The sequence below is a fragment of the Vigna angularis genome, chromosome 8, assembly GCF_016808095.1.
Source record: "Vigna angularis cultivar LongXiaoDou No.4 chromosome 8, ASM1680809v1, whole genome shotgun sequence".
NCBI lineage: Eukaryota > Viridiplantae > Streptophyta > Magnoliopsida > Fabales > Fabaceae > Vigna > Vigna angularis.
In genome coordinates, this window is record NC_068977.1 from 22086762 (window position 1) to 22099756 (window position 12995).

The following is a 12995-nucleotide window of genomic DNA, read 5'->3' on the forward strand; positions in this document are numbered from 1 at the left end:
TCTTTGTTAGGTTCACCTATTGGCATTGGCTCTAAGGGAGAAGAAAACATGGCCTTGATCATATGTAACAAGCAAGCAAGTGGTTCAATCATAGAAAATTAGACAAAATCAATCATGCTTCCAAAGTAATAGCATTCAATCAATCAAAAACTCTAGAGTCCAATATCTCACAGGTTAACTCAAGTTCCACAATTTGATAAACATCCTGCCCAACATATTAATCACAATCACAAGTCATCATGTATCTATTTTTAACAAAACTATGGGCAACCACCATCTATGTTTAAAAGCCTCACCAATCATTAACTCAACATTTATCATAGAACAATAGAGCAAACACAAGAATATTACTCATCACAAACAACATAGCATCAACAAACCATTGCACATAGATAAAGTTTTAAGCCAATTACATCAAATCCTATACTAAAAACAAAAGCAAACAAAAGATAAGAAAAATCCTGCTCTAGTGTTGAGAGCATCCATTAGTAGATGCTATCTCAGCTCCTCATCAGCTCATGCTATCATCAGCGTCTTCCTCCTCTCCTTCTACTTGGATCTTATAGTCTTGATTCTTTTGCCCGATGAGGAGGCCATCCCTGCATCAAACACAATTCACAAAACCACAAGACACATTGTTAAGCATTAGTAAACCACAAACAACTCCCTAAAAGACTCCCTATCTTAGAAAGCTCTAGGAATATGAAGAAATCAGCCCCTAACAGCAATGCTCTCACCAAACCCCAAACTTGAATTGAAGAGAGGTTTTATGTACGGGGAAGAAGGGAAAAATGAAGGGAACTTTTGGGAGAGTGCTTAAGAGTGTATGGGAGGAGTGAGATCTAAAAGTGCCTACCAAAACGCACCATAGGGTATGAAAAATAATGAGCCAAATCCCGCTGAGCCCAATTGAACCAAACCAGTCCACCCAGTAGTCGCGCTCAGCGGTATTTACCGCTGAGCGGCACTTGCGGCATCAATTCACCTTCTTCCTAGCTTGCCCAAGGTGTCTTATACCAATGCCTCTCACTCACTCAATGTATTTAGGTTCTCACATCAGTCAAACATTCAATCCCGATAATGCAACTAGAACAAAATCAACACAAACAAACAAAAATAAATTCAATCAACTGGGTTGCCTCCCAGGTAGCGCTTGTTTAACGTTACGAGCTTGACCCAAAATCCTCCAGCATCCTTCAGTAGACGCATATCTTTATCACCAACACCCATTAGTAGGTGTATACAAACATAGTATCCTTCAGTACATACTCAATCACCTAGCATCCATCAGTAGATGCAAATCCTTTTCATCAACACTCACCAGTAAGTTTCTGATAGAATAATATCCTTCAGTAGATACTCAATCACCTAGCATCCATCAATAGATGTTGGCTTCTTCGCTTGATGATCTTGTGCTCCTAGTACACATTTTCGAATTTGATCCTATAGACACTAAAGAACACTGCACTAGAGCACCCAATTAGCACAAAAGATAAAAATAAAAAATAAAAATAAAAAGATAAAAAGATAAAAAGAAAACAAAAATTAAAAGAGAAAAAAATAAAAAGATTAAAAGAAAAAAAAATAAAAAGATAGAAAGATAAAAAGGTAAAAAGAAAAAATTAAAAATAGAAAAAGATAAAAAGAATAAAATAAAAAAAAAGAAAAAAAATATGGAAAGATAAAAAAAAATGAAAAGATGAAAATATAAAAAGATAAAAAGAAAAAGAGAAAAAGAATAAAAAGATAAAAAGAAAAAGGAAAAGATGAAAATATAAAAAGATAAAAAGAAAAAAATAAAAAGAGAAAAAGAAGAAAAAATAAAAAGAGAAAAAGAAAAGGATAAAAAAGAAAAATAAAAACAGAAAAAGATAGAAAGATAAAAAGATAAAAGGATGAAAATATAGAAAGATAGAAAGATAAAAAGATAAAAAGAAGAAAAAAATAAAATAAAATAAAATAAATAAGAAGATAGAAAGATGAAAAGATAGAAAGATGAAAAGAAATAAAAAGATAAAAATTAAAGATAAAGTCTAATCGGTTAAAAATCACACAAATAGAATATTTATACCACGAGTCCCTGGCAACGACGCTAAAAACTTGATGAACAAATTTTTAATCCCCGAAAACGGAGTCAAAAACTTGTTAAGACCTCGGCAAGTGTACCGAATCGTATCAAGTCATAATAAATGGTAAGACCAAGTATCGTTTTCCAAGAGAGATGTCTACTACTAGACCTCTTGAACTGTTACATATGGACTTGCTTGGTCCCTCAAGAGTCAGAAGTCTTGGAGGAAATCTGTGTGGATTAGTGATTGTTGATGATTACTCTCGTTATACCTGGACTTTCTTTATTTCTACCAAAAGTGAAACTTTCAGGGTGTTTAAGAAGTTTGCAGCCATGATTCAAAACAAAAAGGAGCTCAAAATCAAGTATGTAAGGAGTGATCATGGCAAGGAATTTCATAATGAAGTGTTTGATGACTACTGTGCAGAAATGGGAAAGTGAGGAAAGATTCCATGAACACATAAGAACATCTTTGCTTAGTTGATTGATCATTCATGAAAAGTACCATTTGTGGGATATTGGGTGATTGTGTGAACACTAAAGCATGTGCATGTCTTGATTGAAGTTTGTCATGAGCATAATTGAGTACTTAATTATCTTGAAAAGAGGATTTTTAAATGGAGTGAACCATTGTATTGATTGGTAGAAGATTGAGTTACATCTTGTTTGCTTGAAGACAAGCAAAGTTCTAAGTTTGGGGTTGTGATAACAGTTGAAAAACTATTATTTTTATGCTTAAAATTGATACTAAAAGCAACCTTTAACACTTAGAAACTAGCTTAGAATCATGCTTTTGTTCATATTTTTAGAAATAAGAGAGTTGGACAGGTTTATGCTTGATTTTAGTGTTTTATGCAGGTTTTAAGGTGAATTTGATTAAAGAAGTGGAGAAGGATAAAGATGGAATCAGAAAAGAACTCAAAAAGTGCAAAAGAAGAAAAACCGTAAGTACCGCTCAACGCCAGTTTACCGCTGAGCGGCACTCAGGAACACACGTTGGCTCCGCTGAGGGGTGAAAGTGCAGCTGAGGGGAGATTTGACTTTGCGCTAGTACCGCTGAGCGGTGGTATTTTAGGCTTAGGCCCACTTTTCTGTATTATTGCGAATAGTATATAAGCTTTAGGACTTTCTAGGGTTTGTATCTTTGGTTGGAGAAGACGCAAAACACACTTTTCAACCCTTGGGGATAGAATTGGAGATGGTGACGACTCTCCTCTTCTCTTTCTAGTGTTTTTCTATCTCTTCCATTCTTTCATTGTATTTCATCTAGTTTCACCATGAATATGGTGAACTAAACTCTTCTTGTTGTTGGGGAATCAATGTAATCTTGTGAAACTCTCATATAGGGAATTTGTGTTTAAACATCATAACTTTGATACATGCTTTCTTTCATCATTAGTTAGGGTTTTTCCTCTTTGCTCAAAGCATGCATTGTTTAACTCATTCGATGTCATGATTATTGATTTTAGTGATATGGACACATACGGTAAAATCTAGATCCGGGGAATTTCTCCCAAAAGTAATATCGCCTAGACATAGGGATATGAGGTTGGTTGCCTTTAAGCTTCTGTGCTTCAGAATTAATTATTAGGGATGCTAGGAATTGTATGAACTCGTAATTAAGGATAGGCTTTCTTTGCAAGGTGATTTAGAGAGTGGCATTAACATTGATGAAAAGAATGATGAATTCCTAAATATATGAGAGTGGATAAGATGAAATTGATTTCCCCAACAACATACTCATCCATATAATTCGTTCCGTGTTTGTGTTCCTCTTTTCCATTGATCAAACTCATGCATACATATTTAAATATTGGCTTTTGAATTTGAAACCACAAGAATTTGTTCACAAGTCTTAAATAATCAACAAATCATATAACTAACTAGGCCGTGAGTCCTTTGGGAGAACGATACTTGGTCTTACCGAGTTTATTACTTGATACGATTTGGTCACACTTGCCGAGGGTTAAACAAGTTTTTGGCGCCGTTTTTCGGTGTTCATAAATTTGTCATCATTGTGTAATCTCTTATTAGCGGTCAACCTCGTACTTGTATTAGTTTTAATTGTATTATGTTATGATTGGATATTAGTTCTTGTACATAGTTCGGTTATATTGTTGTAACGCTAGATCTCTAAATAGTGTTAGGTTTTATGAATAAGTATTCAGGATCGATCGTAAGTGTTCAGACTAAACTGTAGGTGTTCGTCTTAGGTTATAGCGTTGGGTCTTGTATTAGCGCTCGTTCATGGTTGTGCTCAGTCTCGTACTAGCACTCATTCTGGGTAGTGCTCGGTTTCGTACTAGCGATTATGTTAGAGTTAGCGTTCGGCCTAAGTCAATAGTGTTCGGCCTAAACCAACAGCGTTCGGCCTAAGTCAATAGTGTTCGACCTAAGCCAACAGTGTTCGGCCTAAGCCAATGGTGTTCGGTCTAAGCCAATAGTGTTCATTCTGAATCATAAGTGCTCGGTATAAGTTCAAGTGTTCGAGTCCGGCTTGAGTCTTACTCTCTAAATGACCATTCGGCTATGTTCGCATGTAGGGAGAGTTTTCCCGTTCGGTCTTGTTCATAGGTTATGCTAATATTTTCTATTCACTCGTGCTCAAGGGTGGTGTCTGTTTTACTATTTAGTTTTTTTATCTTAAATGTGTTATGGATGAGGAAGTATGTTGATATTGAAGTATGGTATGATATTTCTAATGTGATGTGAAAGAGAATTCCAAGGAGGAATGTCTCAGTGGTGTTTTCAATGTGGTAAAAGTATAAAGATGGGAAGCTCAGTTTTGGTGTTCATCCTGACATTCTAATGGTCACCGAAGTCTCAAGTAGAGAATGGTGACGCATGTGGTACGAATAGCAGGAGGTCTGGTCGCGTATAACTTGGGGTTCCAGCTAACAAACTAAACTCATGTTGTAGCTTGCGGTTTCCAACTACAGTGAAGGATGAAGGGCTAACCTCATGTGGCGGCTTGGGTTTCCAGCTATGGTATTCGTGAGGTTTCCAATTTACCTTTCCAGGGGTGCAAGAACGGCCATAGCTACATATTCATACTAGTTCGGGCAGTTAGAGTAAAATTGGTCGGTTATAACATGCTTTGATGATTTCTGATATGTATGATTGTATTATATGTTTGTCTTAATTGTATCTTAACATAGTTAATTAAATTACACTAGCTTACCCTTATTTCCTGTCTTGTCATGTTGTCCGTTCGGTTGTCTTTGTCATTGCAATGATCACCCAATGGGTGTGAGCAGAAGGTGATGAGGGTTTTGTGGAGCAGGTGCTGGCAGGAGAGGATGGTTCCCGTTAGAGTAAGACTGTTCGATCTTGTGCTGATTTTTGTATTAATTAGTGTAGGACCGTTCGGTTGATACACCTCTTGTATGACTGATCAGTCTGCTCTTATGGTTTGTTTCAGTATAGGTTTCTGTAAAGTTTTAAATTTATGATTATTTTAGGATAACTGTAAGTTAGCTTTATTTCCTGTAACTATTCTATTTTATTGTAAATGTAAGAACTCTTAAATATAGTTTACAACTATATTTTTGGAATGTTACACTTCGAAGCATTGATCTCTCATGTAACAAATTGACAAGTGAAATGCCAAAAGAAATTACTTACATGGTTGGGTTGGTTTCTTTGAATTTATCCAAAAACCATTTGAGTGGAGAAATTCCTTCCGGGATTGGGAATTTAAGAATCATTTGTCTGGAAAAATTCCTTCTACTCTTTCCAATATTGATCGTCTTGCCATGTTAGACTTATCAAACAACCATCTCAGTGGAAGAATTCCATGGGGAAGACAGTTGTAAATCTTTGATGCCTCTAATTTTAATGGAAATGTTGGTCTTTGTGGAAAAGCGCTTGAAGAAAGTTGTCCTGGAGATGAGACAGTGACAAAGTATAAAGGAGCAGAAGTCGATGATGAAGATGATAATTCAGTTTTCTATGAAGCATTATATATGAGCTTGGGGGTAGGATTCTTCACAGGATTTTGGGGCTTATTAGGTTCATTACTTCTTTGGCAACCTTGGAGAATTGCTTATCTGAGGTTTTTGAACAGACTTATAGACTGTCTACTTTTAATGGTTGCATTGAACATAGTAAATTGCCGAAGATGGCTGAAACAGTAGCAGGTATATAATTATAATAACTGCTTTATTTGAATTTCGTAATTTTCATTTCTCTGCTTCAGTTACGGAAATCAGTAACTAGTTTTAATATTGAAAGGGAGAATGCCTCTCCAAAAACGAATCTAGATATTGGCTTGGAATGAATGTAATTGTTAGAACTTAATTATTTAATTCCTTATCCCAGCTTACAGTAGCTCCAAAAGTACTTCCATTAATTGTATGTGTCTCTCTAATCTATAGGTTGATTTTCATCAATTATTTATTGAACATTGGTATATCCTATTCTCCTAATCAGGACTTGGAAATTAGCTCCTTTTACAAGAAATTATTTTTTGTTTTTGTTGCTGTAAAGAAATTATATATAGTATGCTCTGTTTTGAAATTTTTGAGTTTTTAACTGAATTCTCCTATTCATTACCAATGTCTCTCATGAATTTTAGCTCAAAATTTACAGTTTAGAGAGATTTTTGTTTCGACACTTCGTTCTGAGATGAAAGCATGATGGATTTTGAAGCGTTGAAGTTGGTAGTGATAACTTGTATTTCAAAGTAATGATTTGAAAAATGAAAGTTTGATGAAGCTTAATTACATATTTCTCCGATGGCTTTCATCTCTCTCATGGACACATCCGCTTAGCGCTAGTGTCTCTGCTCAACCCCTGCAGCACAAGTTTGGAGCATCTTTCTAAATTTCTGCAATGATAAGTGTTTCGATTGTAGGGTTGAGTCGTTTAATACCTCCACGTTTCTCTCTTTCAGTCTCTCGGCCGTCCGGTTTCGCTTCCTACTCTTCGTTTCACTCCTCTGCGTGCGGGTGGGGGAGACCTGCCAAAGATTCTCCGATGTCAAAGTCAGTTTGAGAGCAATGGCGTTTTTAATAGAACAGTAATAAATGTGCAGTAAATGCTCCTCCCTACCACTCACCTTTAACCTGTATTTATAGTTTTTGTTATGGGCTTGGGATTAGTGAAAAGTTAATCACGACCCAACTTTGGCCCAATAGCTTTTAGCAGCTACTTACCTTAATCTTAATCCTAATCTGGTCAACTGGCAGTAGGGCCGGCCGACCTCCTGATATTTGGTCTTACAATCGGCCGGCTCATGAGTTGTTGTTCATCCGGATGACGAGTGGCAAAGTTGCGTGATTGGGTAATCATTGGCCATACGGACGTCCGGTCTATACGCTGCTTGTCCTCTCCGGATGACGAGTGACAAAGTCGCGTAATTAGGTAATTGTTGGCCATACGGACGTCCGGTCTATACGCTGCCCAGTCCCTACTGGTACACAAGCCCCCCAAGCCCTAGTATATGTAGTGTAAGTTGGGCTTTGAGTGCAGCGTTTACCCTGATTGTGGAGTAGGGAGGGTCACTAGACTGGTATTGGGCCAGATCCAATGGGCTTTGGGAACTCGACTTTTCTAACTTGGGAACACGTGTCGCGCTTGTAGAGGCGGAAATTGAAGCGGCCTCGCATCTGAAGCGTTGATCGTGTTGGCCTTCAACGGCGCAGATGTGTTTGACGGTTACAGAAATTTTTTCTATAAATAGGGAGAGGTGGTGCTGTCATTCTCACTTTCTCCGTTTTTCTTCAAGCTCTGTATTCTTTTTTCCTCAGGTAATAAATGGTTGTTGTCCATATTGATTCTTCTTCTGTGTTGTCGGGCTGAGTCGGTGGGAGTTCGGTGGGGGGTGATGGTGAGCGCGGTGCTTCTTTGAGTTTGGTTTCGTCTTCATTTCTGGAGGAGACCGTCCGGTCTTCTGGACGGGACCCTGGCTCTCCTGACGTTGTGGCTAGTAGGATCATCAACGAGATTCTCATCTTTTTGCTCAAGGGCGACATTCGTATCGACGACTCTCCTTTTGAGCCGGACGGTGACGGTACTGTGGTGACAGAATACGACTGGGCTCCTTATGGTGCTAGTCTGTTTGCCTCGGTGTACGGCTCCAGCGACTTACTAACCTTGAGGGTCAATCGTCTTCATATCGTTCGAGACGTGGAGGATTCTAGGTTCATCCGAGCGAGGGTTAGTCTGAGGAATGAAAGAGTTTACTACGGGAAGAGGTCGAGCCCGGACGACTTCTTCTACATGTATGTTAATGTCTTTGTGAAACTCTGCGTTCGGGTGCCCTTTACCGAGTTTCAGATGGTCGTCTTTTGGGAAGCCAACGTAGCCCCAACACAGCTGCGTCCTAACTCTTGGGCGACCATGCAGGCATTTTTGGCAATGTATCTGGCAGTAGGTGTTACTCCAACAATCCCCGTCTTCTTCCACTATTTCGAGGTCCGTCCGCCCCCTCAGGGTGGTTGGGTGTCTCTAACTTCCGTTCGGGATAGGACACTCTTCCGTCCGTACTTCGACTTGATCAAAAATTTCAAACATCATTACTTCAAGATCATCATCGATGCCTCCGGCCGTCGTGAGTTCCATGACGCTGTGGGGAGTCCCTTGTTCCCCTTTTATTGGACAAGGGAACCCCGGAAAATAAAGGCATTCCCCGTGGGAGTGTTGAATCCGGCCGACTTAGAGGTCGTGTGCACCATCAATGCCCTGCCCTACCGACTTAGTTGAATGCCTTCGTCATGAGGATTGTGAACGAAAGGCGTCCGGTATGGTATTATCATGTTGGATTTGTTTTTCTTTAGTATGTCGACCTTAACATATCTGAGTTTTCTTGTTTCTTCCAGATCTCATGACTGCTCCTGCCACCTACCAATCCGCATCAACATTATGTTGTTTAAAGATGATCCTTATATAAGTTTTCCAAACACCTAAGCACATCCAGTCACGGTCTAAACATCATAAAACCCAGTGCACTAAAATATATATATATATATATATATACCAACCAGAAAAATACACATAATAAACCATAAATTTCTAGTAAGTTGCATTTATTTCATCTCTCGATAGTCGACCTTGCTTCAGAAGTTGTTCCAACTTATCACGGCCAAGCGAGTGCCCAATAAAAAGCATAGGAACATTTAAGGCGCCAGCTAAAAGAGCAGTAGAGTCACCTGCATCTGCATAATGTCCATGGATGGCGACTGGTCAGATAGCATGCCCGCTGCCAATCTGTTCCCCAAGAGATTTGGACATTTGTATAATGTGGTTAAGTGCTCCGTCAACAAATTCAGGAATATATGGCCAGAGAAGTTCTTTCGGAATATATTTATCTCTCGGACCAAATGGAATACGAACAATATAAGAACCACTACTCTCTCCCATGTCATCTCCATAATCATCCGCGTCTCTTGGTGTCAACATTTCTGTTGGCTCCGCATAACTCCAGTCTACATCCGGAGCCGCCACTTGTCTAGTTAGCAAATCAACCCGATAAACTCCTGGCATAGACCCCAATGCCCTCGCTAGTTCCACCACATACTTAACCTATTCAGCAGAAACAAAGACAGATGGAAAGATTTTAGTTTGCACATACTGGCAGTGTGAAAAAACAAAAGGAAGACAAAGATCCTTTTTGGATAAGTTTTTCCCTGAACACTGGCAGAAAAAGAAAACTAAAAAAAGTTGGAATAAACTTTCTATCAAAATCTGAAACGAGTTGTTTTAAATAAGTCTATTTTGTATATAAATTAAAATCAGCATTTCGAAGAAATTAAAAAACAAATAAAAATGAAAGACCTGACCACCGGTATCAGAATCACGTCCTAGCTCCATATTCTCACCTCGTATTAGGCCATGAATTCTGCACACATATGCCTCTTCTTGTTAAAATCAAATAACGAAATCAAACCAATCATAGCTTAATCTAATCAGCGAATACACAGATTACACTCTGCACAGCAGAATAAAGAAACAAACAGTCTAACTTCAATATCAATCTACTTATCACCAGAGCTCGATTCAATTACACATTCATTACAATAAAAACAAAAGCAAAAAGACAGAGGTGAAGGACACCTACCTGACGAGTACAATGTAGAGCTTCTTCCCTTTCTGACTGTTGGCCCAAGTCTAAGTATAGTTTTCAAATTTTGATTTTTCTTTAACTGTAATAATTTCAGTTTGGAAAAACACCCTTCATTCCATCGAAGCAAGTTTCAATCAAGGTTTGGATATTGTAAGTTTCCTTAATAATTATATGAAAACTACGATATATATATATATATATATATATATATATATATATATATATATATATATATCCAGAGTCATAAATTTATAAAAGGGTCTGTAACATGGTTTTGGATTTATTAAACATTAATTTCTTTTTCAAAATGTATCAAGAAAGATTCTCATGAAACTAAAATTAGAAATATTACATTCTCATATATTTGATATAAAAGTTTTGCAAGCATATTCCATGAAATCATTAATTGCCAAAAATATAACTATTTATGTTTTTCTTACTTCTTGTTCTTACAGTAAAATATAGGAATATTATACACTTTTAAGATGGTGGAAATGATTTTCTTTAATAATTAACTTGTCGTTCATTCTTGACGACACTGAATATATATGCATTGAGTGTTATGATTTATGAATTTTTGTGGAAGAATTGAAATATAGGAATATTATACTCTGCACAGCAAAACAGTCTAACTTCAATATCAATCCACTTATCATCAGAGCTTGATTCAATTACACATTCATTACAATAAAAACAAAAGCAAAAAGACAGAGTTGAAGGACACCTACCTGACGAGTACAATGTAGAGCTTCTTGCCTTTCTGACTGTTGGCCCAAGTCTCCATGGCATCTGCAGAACTGATTCTGGGAAGCCTGGCTCTGTTGGCATCGCCGTGAGCTAACGCGTCACTGACCGGATCTCCCTTCTCTCCTTCCGACAAGTCCTCCGACATATCCGCGGTGGCTTCCCTCCGCCCTCGCTCGCGCTCGAGGCGGCGCTTGTTCACTCTCTACGCCGCCTCACTCTCCAACTACTCAAATCCATCACAACACACATAGCACGATCAATAGACATCATCAAGCAGAAAAATCACAGCACATAATTGATAATAATTATAATCGACAGGATTGAGAATCGAGAATCGAGAATCGAGAATTGAGAATTGAGAATTGAGAATTGAGAATTGAGAGTCGATGATCGAACCTGCTTCTTCTGGCGAGCGAGGTTCCAAATCCGCCAGCACATGTTCTCCAACCTGGTGTTCCTCTCCTGAGGACTCCTGGTGGATGAAGCCTATAAAACGAAAAGGAGAAGATCATCGGAAAGAAGTGAATGAGCGGAATCAGAAAGAAAGGGAGAGCGAAAGAGCATACCCGAACCCATGAGCGGTAGAGATCGGTCTCATCAAAGCCGATGACCTCTTCGACGAAGTAGCGAGTAGGACTGAACTTGCCTCTCTCTAAGAAGCAGAGAGGACTTGGAACCTGTCGCAACACTCACAAGGACCAAAACCCCCGAACCCTAGCCGCAAACCAGCCACCAACGAACCGCCGTCAGCGTCCGCAAAAATAACCACTTCAAACCGCCTTAGGACGACAACCCACGCTTTAAACCAAAAAACTACTTCGAATAGAGAGTAGGAAATGGAAGAGCGCCACCCAACAACGAACCTCTGTCAGCGTCCACACCACCAAACTCGCGCCATCAAACCACAACATCGAACCGGCTGACCGCCACGAAGGTCGCAACCCTAAGTCAAGGAGTGAGTTTCGACAAAAGGGAGGGAGGTTGTTCTACTTTTGGAAAATTTGAAGAACAAATGCTCAAATTTTGAAGTTAAAGCATCGAAGATATTACCGAAGAGCAAAAGCCTTCGGTATTTAATTTCACCAATACATTACCGAAGGCCTGAAGGCCGTCGGTAATTAACCTTCGGTAATACGCACTTTTATTGTAGTGGATGAAGAGATGTGGTTGATGGTGTTGGATGGTCTAGGTAGAAGTTCTTCTAGAAGGGGAGACCAACCTTGAAGTAGAAGGTAAGAAGTCTGGAGAAAGACATTTCTTAGAGTGAGAACTAAGGTGAAGGAGACTTTCAAATTTGGCAAAGAAACTCTAACATTCAAAATAGTTCTAAAAATTTATACAAGTTGCCTCTCCTTTTATAGGTGAACGAGTAGGCTAGCATTTAATGCACTAGAAAGGAACCAGAAGCTTCCTATGGCAAGGGGGAATGAATGGGAGCCTTCCCCCCTAACTACCATCCAAGTTCAATGTCTAGGAGCCTTCCCCCTAACTACCGTCCAAGTTCAATGTATAGGAGCCTTCCTTGATGTTGACATGTTCCAAAGGCTTCCAAAGGCTTCCTATGACCCATTTTAAGCACATATTTACAAAGATAAAAGAAGAAGACTAGTAAGTGATTCTCCACAAGAGTAAAATCCTTCAAGCTCCATCTTCTTCTTCCATCATCTTTTACCATAGCTCCTTATGAGAGGTCTAATGTCTTCTAAGGCTTAAGGGAAAGGAAGAATAAGCTTGAAAGTCCTTGTTCTTCTTCCAATCTCCTAGCCTTAGCTTAAGTTGATGCTCCCTTCATGGATCTCCATTTAGTTCCTAAAACGGATTCCATCATACCCTCCCTCTTGAAAACAATCTATCCTCAGATCGGAAAGATATTTGAGGAAGCACAACTTTGGTTTAATGATCTCCTCCTGAATAAAAAATGTACCTACAACAAATAACAAATAAGAGTATTATTAAAAGAATAGACCTAAACAAAAGAACAAAGAAAGAAAGTCTTTTTTGTTTTTGGAAAAGTTTTTATGAAGAAGGTTGTTGGCCTTTATTTGAAAAAGTTGGTGTAATAACAAAAGCATATACAAAAGAAGAAAGAAATAAGGCCTTTTATTTTTGGAAATA

At 38.5% G+C, this 12995-nt stretch overlaps 1 pseudogene; it reads right to left on the reverse strand.

The window, feature by feature from the left end:
* Positions 1-9024: 9024 nt before the first annotated feature.
* Positions 9025-12215, reverse strand: LOC108344242 (probable sucrose-phosphate synthase; annotated as a pseudogene).
* Between the last annotated feature and the right edge of the window lie 780 nt (positions 12216-12995).